At 42.1% G+C, this 19,450-nt stretch overlaps 1 pseudogene; it reads right to left on the bottom strand.

Moving 5' to 3' along the window:
• Positions 1-319: 319 nt before the first annotated feature.
• Positions 320-11,854, bottom strand: LOC123490036 (annotated as a pseudogene).
• Positions 11,855-19,450: the final 7,596 nt, after the last annotated feature.

Here is a 19,450-nt window from a genome sequence, read left to right as displayed (position 1 = left end):
ACCAGATAGGAAGGAGTGATGAGAACAGAGGAGTGATACAGGAAGGAGTGATCAGAACAGAGGAGTGATACAGTAAGGAGTGATGAGAACAGAGGAGTGATACAGGAAGGAGTGATCGGAACAGAGGAGTGATACAGGAAGGAGTGATCAGAACAGAGGAGTGATACAGGAAGGAGTGATCGGAACAGAGGAGTGATACAGGAAGGAGTGATCAGAACAGAGGAGTGATACAGGAAGGAGTGATCGGAACAGAGGAGTGATACAGTAAGGAGTGATGAGAACAGAGGAGTGATACAGGAAGGAGTGATGAGAACAGAGGAGTGATACAGGAAGGAGTGATCAGAACAGAGGAGTGATACAGTAAGGAGTGATGAGAACAGAGGAGTGATACAGGAAGGAGTGATCGGAAAAGAGGAGTGATACAGGAAGGAGTGATCAGAACAGGAGTGATCAGAACAGAGGAGTGATACAGGAAGGGGGATGTATATCCTGATATATATGCAGTAAGGTTTTGGTAGAACTTTCAGCTGTCCAAAAAAATAAAAACCTTAAAGCATAAACAAAGCTAGAATAAGTGTTTACATACACACATATGTGTTTGGAATAAATCAATGAAAGATATAAAATGTAGTGTGCACTTGGAAACAAGAAATGATAAATGCTTTCTAAGTTTACATTCAATACTCACATAAGGCATATCATATTTTCAGTTACAAACAATGGTGTTAAGAGCATAGGAAGTTTCTGAGCCTGGTCAGGATGAAAACATCTTCTTTGGAAGTTTGCAGGAGATATAGAAAGTTCAATATTGAAACTAATAAGGTGATTAAAAGCCTATCCCAGACATATCCAAGACACCTGCAGTTCATTCAGTTGCTCCAACTCATGTCCCACTCAAAACGATTCAAAGTATTTTGAAAGTAATTTGGCAGCCCCTATTTGGTCACTGGTATCCCTCCCTTTACAACACAGACATTAGAAGGAGACCTTGGGCCCGAGGTATGGTTCACCCCCACACCAGAAGCCATCAGGCTGGCCTATCTCTAGTAACCACGTCTCTTCCTCCCACTCCTTCTGCGGCTCTACCTTACTGTCTGCGCGGGAACAGTCTGTAAGACTTGATAATAATGACAGTCCCTCCCATCTTCCGGGTCATACGGAGGTGCCAGGATGTCGAGGAAGACAGCAGGTCCATCCACCGCGCCGATCTGATGCAGGTTCTCCCTATGCGGGGTTAAGATACACGGACTACTGTCATGGGTGAACCACGTGGTGGCCCTGAGCACAGCTCGCCGCAGACAGTCCTTCTGGAACGGTAGCAGCGGCGGGTCGAACTGGGTCTCACTCTCCGACTGGTGTTGATAAAACAAGTTTACTGGAGAACGGAGACCAAGTAGAGACTTTCGGACACGGTGGATAATTGTATAATATGAGGCAGTTTATTCAGAGGTAAAGATATCTGAGAATCAGCGTGCACGGACCCGGTCCGTCAATCTCGTAAGGGAGATATCTGAGAGCGCGCCCTAAACATTGTGTGCTGACATTTTATACAATAAAATAAAGTAGGTTGATTCTAGGAGTTCTGATATTCTGATTGGTCCTGATGAGTTGATCGAGGTCACTTCCATTGCATTGGCTCTGAGTCGGGTTGTCTGTCTTCAGATGTTCAGCCTAAAAGAAGGGATTTTGTGTGTGCGTGTGTTATCAGTAATAATGTGTGTGTGTGTAATAATGTGTGTGTGTGTGTGTGTGTGTTTTGGGAAAATGTTCAGCCGAAAGAGGGGATTTTGTGTGTGCGTGTGTTATCAGTAATAATGTGTGTGTGTGTGTGTGTGTTTGTGTTTGTGTGTGTCATGGGAGAACTCGTGAGTTGGAAGGGACTGAGAGACCTATGGCGTGGGTGTTGTTCTTAGCCACCTGCTGACAAGGCCGACAAGATAGAAGTCTTTGTCCATTGTATTAAATCCGAAGGCCCAACACAAGATGGGTCATGCACAAAATTTTAGCCAGACCAAGCTATAACATAATATATTTACTACGACAAATCCCTCTTCACGTCTCCCCAGAGACGTGACCAAGTAACAGTAAAGAAGGAAAACTTAAGACGTGACACAAGCTAACAGTGTAATTGGCAAAATAGGGAAAACTTTATCAGAAGATAAAGTTTTACATTCCCCCCTCTTCACGTCTCACAAGAGACGTGACAAAGCTTAGATGCTATTCATCATCCAGATATCCTTGGTCAGCATCGTCAATAGCAAGCAAAGGAAACATCTGACCGTTATCTGCAGGATGTGGATCAATAGCGGTGGTTATAATCCTGGTTGTCAGCGTCCGTATGCATGGAATGCAACAGCATCCACAAAGCACTAGAATTGCAGCAAAAACAGAGATGGATACAAGTATAGAAGAAACAAGCGTTTTATATTTACCAAACGCATCCATCCAAGAGTCCCACATTGAAGTATCCACCCTGAGTGGCTCTTCATTTTGCCATTAAGAGTTCGTAACCCTTCCAGGGCGACAGTCAAGCTGCCATCTGTGGCTGTATTGTTGGGAATAAAGGTACAACATTGTTCACCAAACATAGCACATACTCCTCCTTTTTCAGCCAGGAGCATGTCGACAGCAATACGATTTTGGAAAGCCATGAGAGAGGTCGCAGCCAACTGGCCATGCACCGCCTCAAAACCTTGTTGTGTCCAATTGCCTAATTTTGAACATTAAAATGGACATAATTGATTCTGTCAACATTTTTATTAATTGTGCACCACCAGCAAAATGAAGATTCAAAACCTGCGGCTACTTGGTCAATCAATTTATACTCATCTGGTACCCCCTAGGGACCCCAATTGCATCAATGTAGGTTGGGTCCCCATGAGTAGGGCCCACAGCGCGCCTGGTCCTGGTAGGAATTAAGTCAGACACATGGGTCACCAGCTCCTGAACACCTGTTGGATACACAGAAATTGGTAGCAAAAGAGAGACTAGTGCACAGGTGCCTGTGGCATTTCCAGGCAGTCCATCAAACAGATGAACGCCTCCACACCACCACCAGACATCAGCCCTGGAAACAGGTTTAAACTCAGCATTAGGCGTATAGATAAACCGACACCATCCAACAGGTACCATACCCAACAATGGTAGACCTTTCGTGAGATTAACACAGGTAAAGTTAGCTCTAGCCACCTGATAGGAAAAAATTGGTTTCTTAGTTGCTTTAGTAACCAAGGGATGAACTACGTCCCATAGTGTACAATTGGCGGAAGGGTTGTCATGTTTCATGACAGACAGGAAGCATTCTGGCGTAATGGCGGCAGGGATAATGCGAAGCAATGGCCGTGCCTCCATACAAACCACACAACTCTGATGAGCCACCTTTGCCGCTTCCTCAGTCAACAAGAGCCAGTTGTTAGAAAGGCCGGAGACACCTGTAGCGGTCAGGATTACATCATCCAAAGTAGGTGGAGTGGTAAGTAAAATAATAGAATTATTCTTATTACCATTTTCATTAATAGCCTGTGCTTTTGTGTTATTAATATGACAAATTCGAACCTTCCAATAGACTGGTGCAGTGGTACAGCTTACATAAGGAGCAAGTCTAAAGTCCTGGCAGCCCAATGCAATACCAGGATAGATAGTAAATTTGAGTCCTTTAGAGCTTTTTGTCAAAGTCAAGAGTTTCCTCCATTGTTTTCCTAATGTAGTAGAGGTGCAACTGGACCAGTCATAATTAGTCTCACATACCAAGTTTGTCCAAGTCCAATCGCTATGGGTGTCCCCACTGTCATATACCAGTCCCAGTCACGGTAGTAGGAAAGGTCTCTGAAGTCTACCCACGGCACTGTCGCAGTAGTGGTAACATTAAAGGGTATACATAATGTGGTGCTTCTATTCAATTGTCTGGGCCTACAGGAAAGGGTGTTAGAGACAACTTGTCGTTTATTTACGTGGTGGCTGTGGCTTACATTCTGATCTGGGCTCAATGTGCGGAGTGCAGGTTGGTCGGACGTATGGTTGTGGCATTGAATGTGTCGTTAGGTTTACTAGTGGGTGTAATGGGTGTCTGTGTCATGTGCTGTACTGACCAGAGTATGATTCCTAGAGTAACCCCCAATAGTTACAATCAACAAAACAAGGAGTGGAGCAGAGCACCCCAGTCTCTCCCATGGTGGTCTGTCCCTCCTCTGTCTTTCCCCCCTCCAGTATCTGAAGATGGGAGTCTCCTCCACATATTCAGATAGTGTTGGTGTCAAGAATTTGATCCGAATTTAATGTGATTAAATCACTTCGACTTCAGTCAGGGTTCTGGAAGGAGTTGGTGCTGGTGTACAATGTGTCAAGTGGTGCCAAGGTGCGCTGATTTACCTTTGACCTGGACTGAGTGTGAAGTAACCTCCTTCACTTCGTACGGTCCAGTCCACCTGGGATCTTGCCACTTTCTCTTGTGAACCTTGATCCTTACCCAGTCGCCAACTTTTACCTTCAGCAGCGCCGGATCTCCCGTCCAGCTCCCCTCTTGGACCTTGTGAATCTGTTTGGAGAGAGCTGCAGAGAGCTCCGTTAGTTTTCTCACATATTCAGACATTACAATTTATTGTACATCAAGGGGCGGGCATATGACCTCCCTCCCTTGGTGGACCAGGCATGACTCTACCAGTCATAATCTCATGTGGAGAGAGATGGGTGCCTGCTCCTGGAGAGGCTCATGGCCATCAACGCCAGGGGCAGAGCTTCAACCCACGTCAACTTTGAACCTGCACATACCTTGGCTATCTTAGCCTTCAAAGTTTGATTGGCGCGTTCCACGAGGCCCCTGAGATTGCGGCCGGTACACAGACCCAAACTTGTGCACAATGCCGAACCTCTCCTCCACCTGTCTCAGGTGTTGGTTACTGAAATGGGACCCGTTGTCGGATCGAATTTGTCTTGGAACCCCATACCTTGGTATGAGTTCAGTCTGCAGCCACTTAATAACTGACCTAGCATCCTCACGTGCTGTTGGTATTGCCTCAACCCATTTGGAGAATCGATCTACCATTACCAATAAGTACCTTTTCCCATTAGTTACATTATCAGCCCCCATGTCAGTGTAATCTATGCTAATGTCCTGAAAACATGCATTAGGTACTGGGTATGAACCCATGGGTGTTTGGAAAGGTTTCTTTGGGTTGTGGCTGCCACAAATGCTGCACTCATCACAAAACAAGTCTGTCATGTCCTTAATGTGTGGGTGCCACCAAATATGGGAAACCTTCTGTAAAGTTTTGAGTTTCCTTCATGGGTGGGCCCATGAGCCTCACGTACAGCCCGGGACAGAGATTAGCTGGGGCCACCAACCTGCCGTCATGGCATCTCCAAAGTTCATCAGGTCCTTTGGTGGCTCCCATCTGTCCCCATACCGAGTGCTCATACGGGCCCGCTGTGAATTGTAGTTCCTTTATGTGTTGGTCTGTGAGTTCTGTTCTAGCTGGTTGAGTCTGCAGCACCATCTGTCTTGGAGTGTAGCCCCCAGCTTTCTTGGCTGCTTTGTCAGCTGCGTCATTTCCCTCGCTGACTTTGTTCTTGAGTTGCTGATGTCCTTTGCACTTCATGATGGCCACTCTGCTCAGGTAGTGAGACTGCTTTATCAGTCTCTCCATTTGTGCCTTGTGTTTGATCGGAAGGTTTCCTGTTGTGGTGAAGTTACGTCTGACCCATTGTGGTCCATCTGTATGGACTGCTCCATGAGCATATGCTGAGTCAGTGTAGATGTTCACAATCTTTCCTTCAGCCTTTTCCAGGGCTTGAGTCAAACCAATGATCTCGGCTAGTTGGGCTGAGGCAGGTTGTGGGATGATGTCTGATTCCAGGGTCACGTGTGACCCGTCTGGAAGCTGCTGTACCACTGCATATGCTGCTATGTTCCCTTCTTCTCCTCTATAGCAGCATCCATCGGTGTACAACCATAGATCAGGATTGGTAAGGGGTTTGTTTCCCAAGTCTGGTCGCAGTTTCAGTTCCTGTGCCGCCCTCTCTTCGCAGGAGTGTGCCAACCCTTCTTCTGCATTGAGTGCGTCTGCCATGTTTTTGTCGGTAGTTGACAAAAGTAATGTGTGATTGGGTGCATTTATTCTGGATTTTGTTCTTTCTTTCAGCGCTGAACGTGAATTCCTTGCTCATCAGATATGCTGCAACCCCATGGTGCGTATGGATTTCCAATTTGTGGCACATTACCAGATGGGCGGTTTTTTCAATAGCTTTTGCCACTGCAGCCACGTACCTGGAACATGTTGTCTGACCTGCTTCAATATGGTCCAACTTAGAGGAATGATACATCAGTACTCTTCTCTCCCCCTCTTGTTTCTGAAAAAGGATGGAAGAAGTGAACCCCTCCTTTTCAGAAACATCAAGATGAAATTTGTTTTTGTAGTCGGGTGCTGTCAGAGCTGCTGCCACCGAGAGATCGGTTTTTAGGAGAGCAAACGCTGTTGATGCTTCAGGTGTCCAGGTAAGTGAGGAGTGTAAGTTTCTTGGTCCTGCTTCTCTCACTATTTCTCTCAGTGGTTCAGTCCTGGATGTGTAGTCAGGGATGTGGGTACGGCTGTACCCTGTCAACCCCAGGAAGGACAACATGCCTGACACTGTGGTGGGACGTGGATGATGGAGTATGGAATCTCGGTGGGATTTCCGAGAGACCAGCACCTTCTCCTGAGATTTCTCTGCCAAGGAAAAGGACAGTTCTGCGACAGGACTGGACTTTGCTCTTTTGACCTTGTAGCCTTTGACAGCCAAGAAGTCAAGTAGGGTTTTTTGTCATTTGTAGACAGAGATCAGATGTGGGAGCCCCCAGCAAAAGGTCATCTACATATTGGATGAGTATCACTCCTTCAGGGATTTTCAATTCAGCCAGGTGTGTCTTTAGGATATGATTGAAGATTCGGGAGAACACCTGTAACCCTGTGGAAGAACCGAATACGTATACTGTTGATGTTCATATGTGAAGGCAAAGAGAGGCTGTGAAGCCTCATCCAGTGGAATGCTGAAGAAGGCATTAGCCAGATCCACAACGGTGAAGTATTGGTGTTTTGGTGAGAGATTACCCAGTGTAATGTGAGGGTCAGGGACAGGTAGGTCAATGGGTGCAGTGACGTCGTTCACTGCTCGGAAGTCTTGTACCATCCGGTATGTTTCACCTCCTGTTTTCAAGACTGGTAAGATTGGTGTGTTCCATGGAGACACAGTGCGATATATGACACGAGCTCCCAACAACCCATCTATGGTTGGTTTGATCCCCATGGTCTGTTCAGGTTTCAGACGGTACTGTGTTCGGTAGATAGGAATTTGATCAGGGTTGAGTAAGGTGATGGTGACTGGTGCCACCTGTAGTTGTCCAACATCAAATGGGGTGTGTGTCCATATGCCTTCATCAATGGTGGAAAGCAGTGCTTGTGATGAGGGGGTGGTCTGTGTAAGGTTTACCATGGTGTCTTGGGAGCGGTCAAACGTTCAGGAAGGCAATGTTCCTCTGTGTCAACTGTCATAAACCTCCACATGTTCTCAGTGGTGGCTTTGGTTATTCCTGGAGTTTGGGTGGGTTCCCACTGGAGTTTGGATGCTCTTCTGATCATAGGCCCAAGGCTCCTTGCTTCAAAACCGTTTCCAACTGCCAGTGTAACATGGGGAGCAGATTCTTCGCCCAGTAGGTACCAGGATTTCAAATGGGAAGGTAGGATAACCGAGCAGCCACTCCTTCCTGTCCACACACTATGGTACAACATCTGATTGTTGGTGTCAGGTGCATCATGTTTTCATCCCAGTCATCGGTATATGGGGTTGACATCATTATCAGTCACATTAAGTGTACAGTGGATTTGCAGCTTGAGGAGTCTTGTATGGGTGAAATGTGTAAATGAGTTGTCTCAGCTGGTTGAACTTGAATTGAACCTCAGGGGTTCCTTGGCCGGATTCGATGCACTTCAACCAGTATATTTCTTGGGTCAGGGAGAGCACTGGGGTTGGGATGATGGGTAGCATCAGCACCCTAACTGGATGAACTGGTGTGGAGGTAATGGGATCAATGGAAACCTCCACACCCTTTTCGATAAGGTAGATTGAACATTTCAGTTTGCACAATAGGTCCCTTCCTAATAGGTTGATTGGACAGTTGGGACAATATAGGAATTGATGCTTCAAATTGGAAGGGCCCCATTGGAAGAGCAATGGTATGGTCTTAGTGCCATGTTCCCCACTAGGTGTCCTCCTTGCACCACGAACACAGGCGCTTGTACCACTGCAGGACTTAGGAATGGGTTATAAGGGTTAGTTGGAGGAGTGGGTGTGTATGCGGGTGGTGTGCTCTCTCGCTTCCTGTGGCAGGGTCGGATACAGTGGTGCTGAGGGCGCTGGTATGTCACTCATGGACTGCGTCCCCACTATTGGTGTTGTCTCAGTTGTGGGTTCAATCACCACACCCATCATGTCTGGTTTCTTGTATGGGTGTGCTCTGTCGTGTTTCCTCAATTGCCCACGTACCTATCCTTAGCTCAGCCTCTGCTCTCTCTCTGTGTTTAGTCCCTTCCTTCTTGAATAAGTGAGACTTTTTCCTTTTCACTTCACTTTCTGTTCCTTCCCTCACTGCCTCCCCTAGCTCTATCTCCATAGAGATGAGTTGCCCTTTAGACGGGGCACCCCCGCTAAAGTAACCTGCCTGTGTCCATTTGAGTTTCACTCCCTCCCACACTTTATTTACTGTCTTATACTGTTCTTTCCCCTCCCGCCTATCCTGTATTCTTTGATCTAGATATTCATTAAATTTGAGTTTTGGGACGTTAGTGGTTGCCATGGTTATACAGTTTATTAGACTATCTTGGTGCTCTTAGCCCGTCACTGGCCGAATCCAGCAATGTATTCTTGGCGCTGACTGAGATTTATCTCTGATGTCCCACCCTCGTACACAAAAAATGTTCAATGCTTTATTATTAGGAATTATTTTGCAAAAGGTATTATTGTTTTTCAATTATTATAATTATTATATATTTTCCCAAAAGGTATCAGAACCGCCCTTTTGGAACAATATATTAACAAACCCGAGCGCTCCCAAAACAATCATCAATTTAATCCCATGAATTATTTTGCAAAAGTTATTATTGTCTTTCAGGTTCTCGAGGCTATTATATACTTTCCCAAAAGGTATCAGAATCGCCCCTTTTGGAAGAATACATTAACAAACCAAGCGCTCCTAAAATAATTATCAATCTAATTCTAGGGATTTATTTGCAAAAGTTATTATTGTTTTTCCGGTATTCGAGTTATTATATATTTTCCCAAAAGGTATCAGAATCGCCCTTTTGGAACAATATATTAACAAACTCAAGCGCTCCCAAAATAATTATCAATTTAATTTTAGGAATTATTTAGCAAAAGTTATTATTGTTTTTCAATTATTCGAATTATTATATATTTTCCCAAAAGGTATCAGAATCGCCCTTTTGGAAGAATATATTAGCAAACTCGAGCGCTTCAAAACAATTATCAATCTAATTCTAGGAATTATTGAAATACCAACACCGCAAGAGGGAAAAAAGTTCAAGTCAGCTTTTAGCGCAGCGGCTACATAACAGGCAAAATAGGACTCGGTGGTCCTCTTAAAAGTTATCAACTAGTTAGTCTCATGAAACGGCCAATCTTACACAACATTCAGGTTATCATTTCAACAATTACATTTTTCATTACATATCAGCATCAACACACGAATTCAGTTTAAGTTCCTCACAGTACATATAGTTGGAGTGCCACGTCAACCAAATTGCCCGACTATCTGAACTTGTATTTTTTATTATATATTTTTTGATTCTCCTCAAGGAGACTCCCAGTCGTTTAAACCATTCAACTGGCGTCTAGTCGGGAGAACCTTTTCTGGACTTGGATTCTCACGGAATTAACTCAACCCCGACTATCTGAATCTTTTTATCAAGTCACCAGATCCTTCTCTTGTGGATCAAATAAAAAGGGTCCATCGCTTGTGAACCAAAAACTGTAATAGGCTTCTCACTAGAAAGCCGCATTTCAACAGGAAATAAAACCACTGTAACTAGACTTCTTCTCTAGAGTCACATTTCAACAGTAAAAACCTAAGATTTCAGATATCAACAGCAAAATAAAAGGGTCCGTCTCTCGTGAACCTCAACCTCTGTAACTAGACTCCTCCCCTAGAGAGTCACATTTCAACAGTAAAAATAAAAGGGTCCATTTCTAGTGAACCAAACCTCTGTAAATAGACTCCTCACTAGAGAATCACATTTCAACAGAAAATAAAAGTCGGTCCTTCTCTTGTGAACCACTGTAACTAGACTCCTCTCTAGAGAGTCACATTTCAACAGTAAAAACCTAAAGAATTCAGATATCTTCACATATGTGCCTTTTTGAGTCATAATAGATATGTTATAAATTTATCAGTAATCCATACTCACGCCCAGTACTACTGATCATAATTTGGGTTTATCCTATAATACAATATGCAGATTTTGTTTTAACAGGTTCTGCTTACCTTTGTATTGCCGGCCGTCTAGATCAGTTTCCTGAGGCGAGCTGATTCCCGGCTGCTCCTGCGGACAGGTCACCCGTCCTTTCAGATCCGTCTCTTACTTGTCTCCTGTCTCTATCAACTTTTATGGACCGAATTCAGAGTTAGAAAACCACCCTCTGCTACCAAGTTTTGTTGATAAAACAAGTTTACTGAGAACGGAGACCAAGTAGAGACTTTCGGACACGGTGGATAATTGTATAATATGAGGCAGTTTATTCAGAGGTAAAGATATCTGAGAATCGCGTGCACGGACCCGTCCGTCAATCTCGTAGGGAGATATCTGAGAGCGCGCCCTAAACATTGTGTGCTGACATTTTATACAATAAAATAAAGTAGGTTGATTCTAGGAGTTCTGATATTCTGATTGGTCCTGATGAGTTGGTCGAGGTCACTTCCATTGCATTGGCTCTGAGTCGGGTTGTCTGTCTTCAGATGTTCAGCCTAAAAGAAGGGATTTTGTGTGTGCGTGTGTTATCAGTAATAATGTGTGTGTGTGTAATAATGTGTGTGTGTGTGTGTGTGTCTTTTTGGGGAAAATGTTCAGCCGAAAGAGGGGGATTTTGTGTGTGCGTGTGTTATCAGTAATAATGTGTGTGTGTGTGTGTGTGTTTGTGTTTGTGTGTGTCATGGGAGAACTCGTGAGTTGGAAGGACTGAGAGACCTATGGCGTGGGTGTTGTTCTTAGCCACCTGCTGACAAGGCCGACAAGATAGAAGTCTTTGTCCATTGTATTAAATCCAAGGCCCAACACAAGATGGGTCATGCACAAAATTTCAGCCAGACCAAGCTATAACATAATATATTTACTACGACACTGGGCCGGAGGTTTATCCAACAGGTCAAAACACCTGATACTGACCTTCCGTATAGAACCTTCAGCATCCCGTTCATACCCGGGTGGTGGTGGAGGGGATGGAAGCCCCGCTGTTCAGTAGAAACACCCCCATACTGAACGACTCCGTCGCAGATGTGCATGTACGTGACGGGTGGGCTTTGGTCGGAATGGGAGCCGTTCGGTTTCATCTGCGCGATCTTCAGGTCTGCAGCCCTGACCGGTCAGCAGGTTGATTAGATCCCCACGGTTGTCCAAGAATACTTTGTTGTCCCCAATTGCGGATGCATTGAAATCTTTAAATGTGATATTGGCTTGGCTGGCTATTTTCTGAATGAGAGACGTCTTGTTATCCCGTGGCATTTTGCAGATGGAGAGACAGAACCGACGCTTATCGATGCTGGTTTTCTTCAGACGCAGCTGAGCAACAGGCAGCAGAAACTAACCGAGTTCAAAACGCTCCTTATCTCTGCGAATCTTACACAAGATCGTCACTTAAGGATGGGACCACGTTCAAACTAAGCAAATACGCGTCTAAAGTTATAATGTAACATTTTCTATGGTAATAAAATATGGTTTTAATGCCAGAGAATATTCACGGTCCAGAATCATTTCCCACCCTATCTGATCCTCACGTTCGCAGTGATAGGGACTGCGTAGAGGAAACAAGGCATTTTGGATCTTGAAGTTTATTTTCAAAGTAGGGAAATATATTTCTGTAATCAACCCCCCCCCCACCCCCCAAAAAAACAACAAAAAAACTCTACGATTATCCAATCCCTTCACTCAACAGAAGTTACACCGGGGAAAATATGATTCTCACATACGCTCCCTATTACAAGAGAAAAACAATCTTCTCCATTATAAAAAAGCACTACAATTCCCACCGCCTGTCGGGCTTCCGGAGAGGCATAGAGAGCCAGAGGGGATGGCCAGACAGGCCATTCAACCCGCTCCCCTCCCCCAGTCTATCCCCTCTCTGCCGCTTCCCTGGGATGACAGTTTCCCCTTTTTATCACTTTATTCAGCAACACTGTATGACGTTTTGAGGAGTATCGACTTTGTTACAAACAAATGTTAAGAGTCTAAGGTACTTTACACAAGTAGATTGAGTGCACATATAATGGACAGGTGATACACCACATGTAGCCTGATGGTAAATGGGCTACCTTTGATGGAAAGGACAGCATTCAAAAGATTACAGTCCACTTGATAGCTATTGACAATTTACAGTATTCAAGTGTTATCTGATCAGAGGGAACTGTTTCATGAGTTGTTTTTTTACTGATCATATTAACATATTATTCCAACACATACCAGCGAACATTAGGAGCAAAAAGCTTTAATTATACCCTGTTGCCTCAAATCAATACATGTGAAATGTTGATCATTTATCCATAGAATAATCAGATCAATAGATGACCATTTGGCCATATAATAATCTGCTATAGGAACACTACACTACACTACACTACTCTACACTATATACCACTACACTACACTACACTACTCTACACTACACTATATACCACTACACTACACTACTCTACACTACACTATATACCACTACACTACACTCTCTACCTACCACTACACTTACTCTACACTACACTACTCTACACTACACTACTCTACACTATATACCACTACACTACACTACTCTACACACTACACTATATACCACTACACTACACTACACTACACTATATACCACTACACTACACTACACTACACTACACTACTCTACACTACACACTCTACACTATATACCACTACACTACACTACTCTACACTACACTATATACCACTACACTACACTACATCACCTATATACCACTACACTATATACCACTACACTACACTACACTACACTACACTACACTATATACCACTACACTACACTACTCTACACTACACTATATACCACTACACTACACTACACTATATACCACTACACCACACTACTCTACACTACACTATATACCACTACACTACACTACTCACACTACACTATATACCACTACACTACACTACTCTACACTACACTATATACCACTACACTATATACCACTACACTACACTACACTACACTACACTATATACCACTACACTACACTCACACACACACTACACTACACTACACTATATACCACTACACTACACTACTCTACACTACACTATATACCACTACACTACACTACACTATATACCACTACACTACACTACTCTACACTACACTACACTATATACCACTACACTACACTACTCTACACTACACTATATACCACTACACTACACTACACTACACTACACTACTCTCTACACTACACTATATACCACTACACTACACTGCTCTACACTACACTACACTACACTACTCTACTCTACACTATATACCACTACACTACACTACTCTACACTACACTATATACCACTACACTACACTACTCTACACTACACTATATACCACTACACTACACTACACTACACTACTCTACACTCACACTATATACCACTACACTACACTACTCTACACTACACTATATACCACTACACTATATACCACTACACTACACTACACTACACCTACACTCACACTACACTATATACCACTACACTACACTACACTCACACTACATACTACACTACACTACACTACACTTATACCACTACACTACACTACTCTACACTACACTATATACCACTACACTACACTACACTATATACCACTACACTACACTACTCTACACTACACTATATACCACTACACTACACTACTCTACACTACACTATATACCACTACACTACACTACACTACACTACTCTACACTACACTATATACCACTACACTACACTGCTGTACACTACACTACACTACACTACTCTACACTATATACCACTACACTACACTACTCTACACTACACTATATACCACTACACTACACTACACTACACTATATACCACTACACTACACTACACTACACTACACTATATACCACTACACTACACTACTCTACACTACACTATATACCACTACACTACACTACACTACTCTACACTACACTATATACCACTACACTACACTGCTCTACACTACACTATATACCACTACTCTACACTACACTACACTATATACCACTACACTACACTACTCTACACTACACTATATACCACTACACAACACTACTCTACACTACACTATATACCACTACACTACACTACACTACACTACACTATATACCACTACACTACTCTACACTACACTATATACCACTACACTACACTACACTACACTACACTATATACCACTACACTACACTACTCTACACTACACTATATACCACTACACTACACTACACTATATACCACTACACTACACTACTCTACACTACACTATATACCACTACACTACACTACTCTACACTACACTATATACCACTACACTACACTACTCTACACTACACTATATACCACTACACTATATACCACTACACTACACTACACTACACTACACTATATACCACTACACTACACTACACTACACTACACTACACTATATACCACTACACTACACTACTCTACACTACACTATATACCACTACACTACACTCACACTATATACCACTACACTACACTACTCTACACTACACTACACTATATACCACTTACACTACACTACTCTACACTACACTATATACCACTACACTACACTACACTACACTACACACCTACACTACACTATATACCACTACACTACACTGCTCTACACTACACTACACTACACTACTCTACTCTACACTATATACCACTACACTACACTACTCTACACTACACTATATACCACTACACTACACTACTCTACACTACACTATATACCACTACACTACACTACACTACACTACTCTACACTACACTATATACCACTACACTACACTACTCTACACTACACTATATAACTACACTATATACCACTACACTACACTACACTACACTACACTACACTACACTATATACCACTACACTACACTACACTACACTACACTACACTACACTACACTACACTACACTACACTACACTATATACCACTACACTACACTACTCTACACTACACTATATACCACTACACTACACTACACTATATACCACTACACTACACTACTCTACACTACACTATATACCACTACACTACACTACTCTACACTACACTATATACCACTACACTACACTACACTACACTACTCTACACTACACTATATACCACTACACTACACTGCTGTACACTCACACTACACTCACACTACTCTACACTATATACCACTACACTACACTACTCTACACTACACTATATACCACTACACTACACTACACTACACTATATACCACTACACTACACTACACTACACTACACTATATACCACTACACTACACTACTCTACACTACACTATATACCACTACACTACACTACACTACTCTACACTACACTATATACCACTACACTACACTGCTCTACACTACACTATATACCACTACTCTACACTACACTACACTATATACCACTACACTACACTACTCTACACTACACTATATACCACTACACAACACTACTCTACACTACACTACACTATATACCACTACACTACACTACTCTACACTACACTATATACCACTACACTACACTACTCTACACTACACTATATAACACTACACTACACTACTCTACACTACACTATATACCACTACACTACACTACACTACTCTACACTACACTATATACCACTACACTACACTGCTCTACACTACACTATATACCACTACTCTACACTACACTACACTATATACCACTACACTACACTACTCTACACTACACTATATACCACTACACTACACTACTCTACACTACACTTATATACCACTACACTACACTACACTACTCTACACTACACTATATACCACTACACTACACTGCTCTACACTACACTATATACCACTACTCTTGACTACACTACACTATATACCACTACACTACACTACACTACTCTACACTACACTACTCTACACTACACTACACTATATACCACTACACTACACTACTCTACACTACCTACTCTACACTACACTACACTATATATCACTACACTACACTGCTCTACACTACACTATATACCACTACACTACACTGCTCTACACTACACTATATACCACTACACTACTCTACACTACTCTACACTACACTATATACCACTACACTACACTACACTACTCTACACTATATACCACTACACTACACTATATACCACTACACTACACTATATACCTCTACTCTACTCTACTCTACTCTACTCTACACTACACGATATACCACTACACTACACTTCTCTACACTACACTATATACCACTACTCTACTCTACACTACACTATATACCACTACACTGCTCTACACTACACTATATACCACTACACTACTCTACACTATATACCACTACACTACACTACACTACTCTACACTATATACCACTACACTACACTACACTACTCTACACTATATACCACTACACTACTCTACACTACTCTACACTACACTATATACCACTACACTATATACCACTACACTACACTACTCTACACTATATACCACTACACTACACTACACTACTCTACACTATATACCACTACACTACACTACACTACTCTACACTATATACCACTACACTACACTACTCTACACTATATACCACTACACTACACTACTCTACACTACACTACACTACACTACACTATATACCACTACACTACACTACTCTACACTATATACCACTACACTACACTACACTACACTACTCTACACTACACTACTCTACACTACACTATATACCACTACACTATATACCACTACACTACACTACTCTACACTATATACCACTATACTACACTACACTACACTACACTACACTACACTACTCTACACTATATACCACTACACTACACTACTCTACACTACACTACACTACTCTACACTATATACCACTACACTACACTACTCTACACTATATACCACTACACTACACTACACTACACTACTCTACACTATATACAACTACACTATACTACTCTACACTACACTACACTACTCTACACTATATACCACTACACTACACTGCTCTACTCTACACTATATACCACTACACTACACTACACTACACTACTCTACACTATATACCACTACACTACACTACACTACTCTACACTATATACCACTACACTACACTACACTACACTACTCTACACTATATACCACTACACTACACTACACTACACTATATACCACTACACTACACTACACTACACTACACTACACTACTCTACACTATATACCACTACACTACACTACACTACTCTACACTATATACCACTACACTACACTACACTACACTATATACCACTACACTACACTACACTACACTACACTACTCTACACTATATACCACTACACTACACTACACTACACTACTCTACACTATATACCACTACACTATATACCACTACACTACAGACCACTACACTATATACCACTACACTACTCTACTCTACTCTACACTACACTACTCTACACTACACAACACTATATACCACTACACTACAGACCACTACACTATATACCACTACACTACTCTACACTACTCTACACTATATACCACTACACTACAGACCACTACACTATATACCACTACACTACAGACCACTACACTATATACCACTACACTACAGACCACTACACTATATACCACTACACTAAAGACCACTACACTATATACCACTACACTACAGACCACTACACTATATACCACTACTCTACTCTACTCTACTCTACACTACACTACAGACCACTGCACTACACTACAGACCACTACACTATATACCACTACACTACTCTACACTACACTACACTACTCTAATCTACACTGCACTACAGACCACTAACTACACTACACTATATACCACTACACTATATACCACTACACTATAAACCACTACACTATATACCACTACACTACCCTACACTACTCTACACTACACTATATACCACTACACTATATACCACTACACTATATACCACTACACTATATACCACTACACTATATACCACTACACTACCCTACACTACTCTACACTACACTACACTACACTACAGTACTCTACACTACACTATATACCACTACACTATAGACCACTACACTACACTACACTACACAACACCATACCACACTACACTATACTACACTACCCTATACTACACTACACAACACAACACATACCACACTACACTATACCATACTATACTACACTATACTCCACCATACCGCACTATAATATACCACAATATACTACACCATACTATACTATACTATAATACACTACCCACCACTATACTATACTACACTATACTACACACCACTATACTACACTATACCACACAACACTATACCACACCACACTACACCACACACCACTGTACTGCACAACACTACACTACACACCACTATACTATACTAAACTATACTACACTATACACAATATACGACACTATACTACACTATACTACGCTATACTACACTATACCACACTATACTACACTATACTACACTATACTACAATATACTACAATACACTACAATACACTACAATATACTACAATATACTACACTATACTACACTACGCTATACTATAATATACTACACACCACTATGCTACACCATACTACACTGCGCTATACTATACTATACTACACACCACTATACTACACCACACTACACACCACACTACACTACACTATACTTCACTATACTACACTATACTACAATATCATACAGCATACTACACTATACTACACTGTACTACAATATACTACAATATATTACAATATACTACAATATACTACAATATACTACAACATACTACACTATACTACACCATACTACAGCATACTACCATATACCACAGCGTAATATGCTATACTACACTATACTACACTATACTACAATATACCA

This window comes from Coregonus clupeaformis, unplaced genomic scaffold (assembly GCF_020615455.1).
Source record: "Coregonus clupeaformis isolate EN_2021a unplaced genomic scaffold, ASM2061545v1 scaf3474, whole genome shotgun sequence".
Classification (NCBI taxonomy): domain Eukaryota; kingdom Metazoa; phylum Chordata; class Actinopteri; order Salmoniformes; family Salmonidae; genus Coregonus; species Coregonus clupeaformis.
Note: the sequence above shows the minus strand (reverse complement) of the source record. Positions and strands in the feature narration are given on the sequence as shown.